Source organism: Mus caroli, unplaced genomic scaffold (genome assembly GCF_978045245.1).
Source record: "Mus caroli unplaced genomic scaffold, Mus_caroli_1 scaffold_1, whole genome shotgun sequence".
In the NCBI taxonomy this organism is placed as follows: Eukaryota; Metazoa; Chordata; class Mammalia; order Rodentia; family Muridae; genus Mus; species Mus caroli.
In genome coordinates, this window is record NW_028227256.1 from 192,018,507 (window position 1) to 192,030,199 (window position 11,693).

General features: G+C 40.2%; 1 long non-coding RNA gene across 4 annotated transcripts; it reads right to left on the reverse strand.

Annotated features, from left to right (window-relative positions):
- Nucleotides 1-261: 261 nt before the first annotated feature.
- On the reverse strand, nt 262-11,164 carry LOC110301399 (uncharacterized). Of its 4 annotated transcripts, XR_002378707.1 has the most exons (6): nt 11,114-11,163; nt 10,443-10,554; nt 3,612-3,813; nt 3,016-3,112; nt 1,323-1,393; nt 262-397 (listed from the first exon to the last, which is right to left on the reverse strand). It is a non-coding gene; the product is annotated as an uncharacterized LOC110301399 (long non-coding RNA). The 4 variants fall into 4 exon arrangements; XR_002378709.1 differs by lacking the exon at nt 10,443-10,554 and having other exon boundaries at nt 11,114-11,164; XR_002378711.1 differs by lacking the exon at nt 10,443-10,554 and having other exon boundaries at nt 10,985-11,134.
- Nucleotides 11,165-11,693: the final 529 nt, after the last annotated feature.

The following is an 11,693-nucleotide window of genomic DNA, read 5'->3' on the forward strand; positions in this document are numbered from 1 at the left end:
TAATTAAAAATGTATTGAGGTTCTTCAGAGTGGAGCTCATAAACTAGCTACGCCAATGCTTGGCACAGACAGCCCAGTGTGTGTATAAATTACATCCAGGGTGACTGAGTCTGGCTGGACAATAGAGTATACTGAGTTACTTTGTCTCTGAGTCAGAACTACAGAAAAATAATGCTTAAAATATTCAAGACATCCATCTCAGGCCCCTAAAAGAACAAATTTTCTTCCTCCCTGGGACTTCTCCTTTAGTGGTTTCAGATACTGACTTTATTTGCCACAAAATGACTTGACTTTAATCACAAAGGCAATACTAGAAACTTGACCAAGGTGCCTTTAGTGACTCGTACTTAGGCCCAAGTTAGGAACCTGGCTGCAATGTCTTCATTCTCTTGATGACCTGAAAAAAGAGCCAAGATGACCATAAATTAATTTGAGTCTTTGAAGGATGTATAGGTTGAGCCCAGTGATATCTATGTTCTTGTCTTTCATCCATCAATTCACTGTCATCAACATCAACAGGATAATCACAGTGCCAGAAGCTAAAGATAGAACTGAGCATGAGGGTTTAGCTCTTAGTAGAAAGGAAGAGTAGGTGTCCAGGCAGAAAACCGAACAAGTATGCATTAAAAAAAACCAAAGACAATTTATGTCAATCTCCTTTTGTTCTCATTTGTAAAATGTAATGAGGAGATGAGAGATGCTTGCCTCTTGTCGGGTACAGAACTGATCTGGTGAGTCTGTATACAGACGGCGCAGCATGGCATAGTAGGAAAGGAGAAGCTGCCTTTCTGTCTCCTGTAGCGGAATGTGGGAAACTGCCAACCTGGAAAGGCCCTCTTTGATGTTAGAGAACATTCTGGGCACTGGGCCCTGGAGCAGATGAGCTCATGCACTGGAAGGTGCTCTATTCTGGAAGTCATTCATGGCTGTGTGGCCCTAAGAAAATTTCTTCTCCTATGCCCCTCTGTCTTTCTCTCTTGCTTCCCAATCTGAAATATCAAAAGCTTAAATCTGTCAAGCTCTAAGTTCTTTACCCAAAGCAAGAGTCTCTGGACCCAAAAGTTTCACTGGTTGCCTACGCATCTAGAGTGGTCCTGTGTAACAGCCTCACTCTGTATTATATGGTATCCTGAAAGTACACCATTTGGACAGAGAGCCTTCAACTTTGAACCTTTGTCCCATAGAAATGTGATCTTAAGGGTATCACAATGTCGAAGTCCTTTTGCAGTTAGAGGATGTAGGCTTACAAAGTAAGAAACTAAAGATCACTGCTCAGACACACAGGAATCAGTAAAATAGGAACTGTGTCACAACTGCCATACCTCTGTTCCATGCTTGATGATTGAGTATATCACTGCTTGTCATAACTGTATAAAGGGGCACAAATAGGTTCCTATAGTAAAAAAAAAATATATATATAGACTTCACTGTCAGGTTCACCCAGTTTCAACCATTGGCTCCAATACAACCTAGGAACATTCACTAGCTAAATTCATCCATCCATCATCCATCCATCCATCCATCCATCCATCCATCCATCTATCCATCCATCTTTAGGTCATGCCCTGAGTTATTCCTGTATTCAACACATGGCTGTCTAGGCACTGGAGCTACAGAAGTTAGTGAAAGCACAGGCACTGATTCTGAGTGAAAATTTCAGTGGAAGAACCACAAGGATTCTCAGTTACATTACAATGAGCTTAGTGCCAAAGTCAAAGCAGCACAAGGCATCATAGGATATCAAAGTTGTTTTTTTTCTCTGCTTAAAAAACAAAACAAAATGTACACAGTATCCTTTCTCTTCACATCCATGAATTTTTTTTTCTTTCCTCATGTGAAAGCAGCCACTCCAACAGGACAGATGGATTAGGACTATACTGATAATCTGGTGATTAATTCATGTAGGGCATTTCTAAATGTCTTTCAACCATCTGTATATCTTCTTTCAATAAATTCCTGTTCATATACTCTGCCCATTGTTTACGTATGTTATTTGCCTTTAGCTACTAAGTTGTTTGTGTTCCTTATTTATATTGAATATTATTAATCCCTTATTGGATAAGCAATTTTCAAATACTTCCTATTGTTCTGCAACATTCTCTATGGTCAGTCAATCTTTGTGCAGAGATGCCTTGCTGCCCTGAGATTCCTTTTATCTGTTTTCTATGTAGAGGTATCTCTATCCCAGGAATTCTTTCTGTCTTCTTTCTGTGTTTTTTTTTCCCCTTTGAATTCTATCCACAATGTCTTCATTAAGATCAAGTACTGCAGAAATATTTTTGTGCACTTTATCCATCAGTTTTAGTTCTTATGTGTAAGGATTTTTTATGAAGATTTTTTTATGATATCAATTTTAGCTTCATCATTTTGTGCATGGATACCCAATTTCTCCATAGTGTTTATTGAAGTAATGACTCTCTGTCCTTTCCTCATTTCCTCATTTCTTGTTTTTGGCAGCATTGTTAAAAATCAGCTGATTGGAATCATTGGTAAAAAGTATAGACTAAACATTTTGGATAATTACATGAAGATTCCTCAAAGACTAAGAATAGAACTGCCATGTATTCCAACAAGTTTATCTGGGTATATCTATTAAGAAACTACACACACACACACACACACACACACACACACACGTGTGTGTGTGTGAAAGAACTACCTATACTCTCATATTCATTCACTCAGCACCATTCAGGTATCCATGCCATCAATGGGTAAAGAATAGAAAATATGGGATATATATTCACATGCGCATATACATAACAGGGTACAATAACATAATATAGCCCTTAAAAAGAAGGCAATTTTGTTATCTGTGACAACACTGTCAGAATTGGAAGACAATGAGCTAAATGAAATAAGCCAAGCATACAAATACAAGACCCATAATATCTTCTTAGTATGTAGAATCTGAAAAAAATTGATCTCATAGAAAACCAAAGGTAAGAAAGTAACATTTTGAATTGGCAAGAGAAGGAGGGCTGGGGAGAGGGAGCATGCTGACAAAAAGCAGACCTGAGAACTGAGTTGGTCACCTGCAGCATGGTGACCACTGTCACAGTTTCAGCCTCTGTTTCTCAAAATTGGCCAAGTACAGGTTTTGATGTTCCTACTGAAAATATAATAAATTGGAGAGTTAATGAATATATTAATGAAAGTAATTATCTTTTCACAAGATCAAATCATTGCACCCATGAAAAGTAATAAGAAAAAACATAACAATGCCAATAAAAAAATCAACTTGAGTATTTCCTTTATTATAATGTGATAAAGTAATGTTATAAATATATTTGAATTCTATTATCCTAGTAATAATAATAGGCCACATAGTTAGCCACACAGACATGACCAACTGGTACAGGTTGTAGTCACTATCCGATTGTATAAGCCCTGAGGTTCTGAGTAGCCACACAGTTTACACAGTTCCTGATGGAGGAACTGGGATTGAAAACCAGTCCTGATGCTATACATATTCTTCACAGTGTCACACGATACTTTCTTCTCTATAAATGGGCTCACATTTTTCTTGTAGAGCATATGTCACAACCCAGGCTATTTGTCCTGAAATGAAATAATAAAAATATGAGGATGCTTACTCCCCCCTGTGTTACCTCCTTGTCCCTAGGAGTTGCTCCTGTTCCTAGTGAGAGAAGTCTTCAGTGAGAAAGGCTTTGCAGGCAGGGCTGCCCCTCTAGGAAGCCCAGTTCACATGCACCACTTATCTGTGGTTTGAAAGACATGGCTTTCCATGGCACTGTGTCTGGAACACTGGATATTCTTGAGCTAGCAGGCTTTGTTCCTTTTCTGATGCATCTAAATGAGAATAGCACACCACATAACTCAGGGCTAGCAACCCAGCAGCCCACCTCTTCTGCTGGTAAGCTGCATTCCTAATGATTTTCTTCAAATAATGCAAACACTATTTTTTCCTGAGAAAATGAAATATGAGAGCTCCATGTTCCACAGATGATGGGGAAGACTCATAAAATATTTTAATCTTTCCTTGTCAGGTTTCAGAAATGCGGACAGCCTTGTCCTCATTTTCTTTATGCCCTGGACTTCTAATTGAGGGAGCTGGCATCAATTATGCATGTGAGTACTGCTGGGGAGGGAGCAAGGATAAATATTTGGGGGTGTCGTTAGCCAGACATCACTTCATCTTTGTGTCACCGTAATTCCCCATATTGTACAGCTTTAGATTGGAACATATGGCACTAAGGTAGGTAATGAGAACAACAATTTTCCGAAACAACATTATAACTTTTCCCTCTTTATGGTCACATTTAGTTACAGTACATGCTGCCATTTAGGCACAGAGCTTTATGAAAGCAAATCTCCAAGAAAAGGGAATTCAGGGCAGAAGCCTTGAACGGTCAATGGCCTGGGGCTAGAGCAACCCGGCAGGTGAGAATTTGGTGGTGTGGATCAGTTGGTTTTATTTCTATAATAATCCCATTTTCACAGGGGCCTGGAAGAGCAGGCTTCCATCAATTAATTGTTCAGTTTCATCTGTGAGTTACCAGCTTTCCCTATCTTCTCAGAGGCCACACTGAAGATGGCCATGGTTGAGACAGACTAAGGTCATAATGCAGTGTCCAAGAGTACTCGTTCAAGTGCATTTGAGCATTTGCAATGTCTACTTGGGAGTACATATGGCATATCCATTCCCCTTTACTACCCACAGCGAGTCTCAGGCAGAGGTTGCTAATGGGATAGGTGAGTTTAACAATGATGCCAGTTCACTTTAGTTACCTCTGTGGAGGAATCTGAAACTATTAACATAGACTCCACAACAGGAGCCACGCTGCTCTGTTCCTATCACTACAGTGGGGCAGTCAACCAGAATCTGAGCAAGGAAAGTCTTTCCCCATGCTGTCAAGACAAATACAGATTTTATTTCAATAAAAATCTAGGTGCAATGCATTCTGGGAAATCATGCTAGCTAGTCAGGAAAGCTTGGTTTTGAAAGAAAAAACAATGGGAGTGGGGCAAAAATTAAGCAAACAAATAACAAAGTGAAAAGGTGCAGCAGAGTGACAAGAAAAGGAAGGGAGGGAAATTTACCAGCTGTTTTAGCTGGGTGACATATTACCTCAATCTGCACAAGACTTAGAGGCAGGAATAATGCAGACAAGCACATGCGGACAAGTTTAGTGATTAGCTACATAGAAGCCTTGGAAAGTTGGCAATCAGAATACTCCAGAATGGGCTGGAAGAATATTTACTGGGATAGAAACCGTCAGTGTGCATTGCAGACAGGCTGAGACAGGAAGACATTTCAGTGTACAGAGTGAGAGACAGGCAGATAGGTATGCCATTGTAGGGAACAACATGGGTGGTGCCCAGAAGGAATAAAGAGTCTCAGAAGTCTAGGGGGCAGCAGCCCATAGTACCCATGCAGCTTTTTAGAGATGAGTGGTGTGCAAGTTGAGGTTTCTCAGGATTATCAAAGAAAATACTAGCATTTAAATCCAAGAACATATAGAGAAATGTCCAAAGTATGCAGTTATTGTCAATGGAGCATCTGATCAGAGAAGTTTAACACTCTCAGCTTCTCATTTTAGAGAGTTCTTAGACACGACAATGGATAGCTCAGTGTTATGGAGTGTTACAGATATAAGGTGTTCAATGTGCACACCCAATCTAGCTGCTCAGAGTCCCATAATAAATGCTACCTGCCAGTCACTGTCATCTGAAAGCATTATAGCTAAGTAAATCCCATTTACCCTTCCCTGAAAATTTCACGTCTCACAAAGACAGAAACTAGGTCTATCTTTTTTTATTATTATTATTTTTTTTAAATAATCATCTCTACCCAGTGCTACTACAGTATCTGGCATGTAGAGAAGATGTGATCAATATTTGTAGAACTTAGTAAATATGAAATGGAAGATTTGGAAGCTGGAGAGATGGATCAGTGGTTGGAGCACTAACTACTCTTTCATAGGACCTGAGCTTAGTTCTAAGCACCCACACAGTGGCTCACACTGGCCTATGTAAGCATTAAATGAGATGGAATTTGTGTCTCATTTAAAAACAAATATTTTAGCTGCAGCCATGCATTACGAAGAAGAGAAGCAGAAGTTCTTTTCCAATGAATAGATCCAGGAAACCCATCACCACAGGAAGCATAGTGCCGAGTGCCCTGTGCAGAGGCAGAAGCCAAAGGAACCAATACAAAGCAATGCAAGGTGTTAGAAGAGGCGAGTGAGGTCAAACAGAGCATGGTATTCTCCTTGTTCTAAAAGTGCCTAGTTTGAATGGAACCAAGCAATGGACAAATGGTCTGGAAGATAGGTTATTATTCTAGCAGGGTGGGCAACAAGAGGCAAAATGGGGGAAGAGAGAGTTCCATTCTTGAAGCCCACTCTTCCTGGGAAGCTGCTGGCACTCAGCTGCTTCTCACTCCACATGTGTTAGGGAGCAATTCAAGCCCTCTGCAGTTCTGTCTTCCCCAACACCACAGCCCCAAATCTGCAGAGAGCAGAGCTTCTTGAGGTACAGCAGATCCAAGGTCCAACTTAGAAGCCTCAGGCCTTCCTCCCTCTGCCCTCCCACATCTCCCCTGGTGAATGGACTACAGAGACTTCTCACTCACAGTCCATTGTCTGAAAGTTTGTGTCATACACGTTATTGATCCTGCCTCCTACTCCCAAACAGAATCTAGATGTTGAAGCACTCCTTTAATCAAAAGTAAATTATGTACAGGCCACGTAGGTCAATTCAGCCAGCCTCGAAAAAAAGGCAATCCATCATTTACTCCTAAATGTCAGTGGTAGCTGGGGGTCGATACAGGCGCCAATGTGTATTATGTTTATTATTTTTCTGTAAATATCAATGCTGAGAAATTGTTGGGGGGAGCACATAGATGCCCTGGAAAATCAGAATATCACCTGGGGTTGTGGTTGGATGGTAGAATCAGAAAACAACTGGGGTACGTGGTAGGATGGTGGAATCCAAAATTAATCCTGGTTATGTGGCAGGATAGTAAGATCTGATCCTAACCAGGGTACATGGTTAAGTGGTTAAGGCTGTCTTCTGTCTTATTTACTGTTCTATTGCCGTGAGGAAACACCATGACCCAAGGTAACTTATAAAGGAAGACATTTAATTGGGGGGTTATGTACAATTTCAGAAGGTAAGTCCATGATCATGGTAGGAAACATGGATAGAGGCTAGAAAGAAGTAGCTGAGAGCTCACATCTGTTCCAAAAGTTGCGGGGAGAGAAAGGGTGAAGTGAAAGAAACTAAGCCTGGCATGAGCTTTGAAACCTCAAAGCGGACATCTAATAACACACCTACTCCAATAAGGTCACACTACTCCATCAAGCCACACCACTTAGTCATTCCCAAATAGTTCTACTAGCTGGAGACCAAGTATTCAAACACATGAGCCTTTGGGGGCCCACTCTCATTCAAACCACCATGCTGTCCTTCAAAAGTCCAGTAAGCATGTGGATATGCAATTCAAGAAGAATTAGTGGTTGAGGGCAGAGAAGTCAATTGTAAGGCCCAAGGCACATGGGTAGATAGCCAAGATGTATGGGTAGATGACCATGGTGCACTGGGTCTAGGCTAGCTTTGGCCACAGTAACAAATGACCCCCAAATCTCTGAAGCTTAAAGAGAGATGTTATATTTGTAATTGTTTAGGTTGAGTGTTTTTGTTTTGTTTGTGTTTTGGGAGAGTTAGGTTGAGAAAAGATTCACTAAGTAGCTCACATTGATCTCAAACTTGTGATCCTGCCTCAACTGGAATTATTGAGTTATACACATACCTAGGTAGCCTAGATAAGACAGACTTCACTTCCTTTCCTGCTTCTTGTCCAATCTGGATCAAGAAGTGGGATGTTTTGTCAGTCATGTGCTTACTTCACTCAAGCTAGCCAAACAGTGGTGATCTTACAGTGGTGAGGAGAAGGAAACCATACACAGTTATCAAGCACTTCTAATTCTCACAGAGCCCCAGGTTTGGGGTGAATTAAAAAGAGCATGTTAATGTAAAGCATAGTGACAGACACATGGCAGAAAGTCACTCAACAGTATCTGCTGGCATCTTCTCATCCCTTTGCCAGCTCTGAAGAGTGGATTTGATCTGAGAGAAGATATGGTGTCACTGTTGGTCAGATGTAGGAGGGTGACTATGTATTGAGTGAGCTTTTAAGATTAGTGTCAAATGTTATAAGTTGAGAGAAGTGAAAACACCCTCCTGAAGGTTGTGAAAATATTTTCTTCAAGTGGCTATAAAGACAGTATATGTCTACAGACTCTCGTGGGATTTTGCAGTTCTGGATAAAAGAGAAATCCTCTGGGCAGTGAAACAGGTGAATCCAAGCTGCCTACTGTAAAAATCTCTAGGTAAAGCTGTGGCTACCTACAATTGAATATACAGAGTCACTGCTGCCTCCTTCCCCAGAAATCTCTTCCTTCTCTTTGCACTTTCATCAACACGGGCAAATTTGTGGGGTTTCTCTTCTGGATGAGGTAACATGAGATCCCACACTGGGGCCATTACTTACACGATCAGAAACCTTGCCTTCTCATTTGTAAAACAGACACATTCAAATCCAGCACCTATTAGGTCTCGTTCAAACCAAGCTTTCAGATTTCTGAAGAAATCCAGCCATGAACAACAATTACTCCCATATGTACAAGCTAATCAGAGGATCTTAGAATTTTTAAACCCATTTGTGCATTTTTGGGTTTTATAGGGTTAATTCTACAAAGGGCTAGAATAAAAAGGGAAAAATAAAAATAGAATGCATGTGAATTATGGGAATTATTTTCATATATTTGAAATAATTAAAAGAGGTGAACTCAACTCAGATTTTGCATTTTGACACCTGGGAAATTCTCTTAAGTCCCTCAGAGGACTCTCCTCCATCTTGGTGAGAAAGAACAAAGGGACAGGTACAAGTTTTCTTGACAGCAATGGTGGTCATTCACACCTAGCTCTAGATCGTGATCAGGGTCCCCATCACTGAGAAGAGTAGTTAACCCAAATTTGTGTTCCATGAATGTCTGTAAAGCAAACACAAGCCTAGTAGAGGGAAAATGATCCCACTCTAGACCCCACTCATAGCCACTTCCAACCTTGCTCCTCTCTAAGTAACTTTCCTTATGTGTGTCTCCATATTTCTCTCTCCTCTGTCAGTCATAGATAAAACACTAATGCAAACATAATCCTAGCACAGGAACCCCCTGAGGCTGTAATAATCTCTTTCCCACCTAGCGTCCAGTCTTAGAGGTCAAGTCCTTACAGGGAACTTCTCAATAGTTGCACAAGAAACTCTGGTCTTCTCAACTCTTGGTTTAAGACAGGACTTGGGGGACTCTTTTACCTGCCTTTTTTGTTGTTGTTGTTGTTAAGAAAAGTAATAATTTATAAAAGGTCACAAAAAGTATATATAGTCCCACTTGTGAGTTCCCAAAAGAAATTACACAATGTTTCCAGAGAGTCTGGCTTTAGGGAAGTTTTAGAAACAGGCACTGTTCACTGCTGTTCAGAGAATATGATAAGTTACATCTATTTTCTTAGTTTCAATTTCTTATTTCTGACTTGGATGAAAATGATAGTAACTCTTTCCAAGACCTCTTTAACACAAAGCTTAGGGTTAGAACCAAGCTCATTAAACAAATCTTTGTCCAGTGCTGTTCATATTGCCACCCCACATATTTTCAGTTTCTGAAAAACTTAACAAAAAAAATTGAAAATCTATTCTTATTTCACTTTCATCCTGCTAATTAAGAAGTATTGTTCATTATTATCATTATTTTAAATAGAATACTAGATAAGACTGGAGAGATGACTCAGAGTTCTTGCTCCTTTTGCAGAGAGTCTGTGTTCATTTCCCAGGACCCACATTTGGCAGCTCATACTGCCTGTAATTCTGGCCACAGACGTGCAATGACTGTCTCCGTGAGAACCTGTATGTATATATCTACACATATATATCATAAACATATGCATATACATATACATCATATACATATACACATACACATATACACCATATGCATATACATCATATACATATATGTATACATATACATCATATGCATATACATCATATACATATATGTATACATATACATCATATGCATATACATACACATCATATACATATACATCATATACATATGCATATACATATATATCCAACACACATTTACATAGCTAAAAATAAATCTTAAAAGTATGACATACTAAACACAAGTTTTCCAGGAGTTTATCTAGATCCTTTCCTCCCACTAATCAATGTTAGAAAAGTGGCAGTTATATTTACTGAGTTAAAACCGAATAGGGAACCTTGAGTTAGAGCAGGAAATAGGTTAAACAGACTTGGCTTCTACCTTGAAATTCTAACAGATCGGGTCCAAAGGCTTTCTAGGATGACAGGACTCTTAGTTATAAGACACATGCATATGTTAGGCACAGCATACCCTCCTTGTTGTTCTCAGTGCTTCTCTTAGGTCACAGATGGACTTTTATCACAGTTGTTCTCTGTGCAAAAAATGTCATCTTCGGGTTCATCTGAGAGTGCAGGAGGTGCAACTGAAGATCAGTGAAATAGAACAAATAAATGGACTGACTGGAAGGTCCTCACGAAAGCCCTCACAGGTAGTTCTCATGCTGTGTATCTGATGACTGCATGTAGCTCTGTGATGCAGATCCTATGAGCATAGGGGATGTGACTACCCAAGATGCCATTGATATGGGAATCTCCCTGCTAGACTTCTTCCCAGACTGAGGGTAGCTCCTTACATGGCTGGCTGAAGCACTGCTGGAGTGCTAAAGAGAGGTTACTGGCTGAGGAATTAGACACCTACACTATTGTGTAATAATTGGTGGCAGTCATTTTTCATCACGCTGCTCTCCTTTTGGGGAATTCAGATAAACAAGTTAGTTGCCTTTTTCCAGATCCCTCATGGGGTACCAGTGCATCTCTGAGCCCTATAATGGAACGAAGAAAATGTCAATATACCAAGATAAGCAAGAAAGGGTGGTGTCCCTCGTTTTTATGTGTATTTCAGAGTACTTCTGATCCTTGAATAGGGCTTCTGTCGCTGTGGAGGAGATGGGACTCCAGGTTTCTTCCATATTGACTACATACCCTTTGAGAAGCTTCCTCTGTAAGTATCCAGATGTTCTGTGGCAGCAAAAGTTTTTCAAGTGACGTGCCATCTAGCGGCCGCCATTGTGAAGTGCAGCCTGCCGCTCAGCTGGCCCGTTGCTAAGGGCAGCAGCTGCTGCAGTTCATCTCCCTGTCTGAGGCAGAGAATCATGGGATGTTTACACTGAGAGCGACCTCCAGAGATTTCCTGTCAAGACATCTGCCTCCAACCAGCACGAACAATATGTCTTATGCTTATAGTGTTGTAAAAAAAAAAAAAAAAAAAAAAACAGTTACAAATAGTACCACATTTTAATTCTCACACCAGCCCCATGAACGTTGATGTAATCATTATTTCCGTTTTAAAGATGAAGCTATGATCACTCATAACTTAAGTTTCTTGAGCACAAATCACAATATCTCCCCTTCAAGTCAACCATTTGCTGACCTCAGGAAAATATGTGGGCATTTAGAGATTTAAAATAGACTTATCTAGTCCATCCTGCATCTGAGTTTTTGCTGGAAAATCAGGCCAGTGTTTGGAGCTGAATTTACATAAATAGCTTTGAGTTATGAGCAA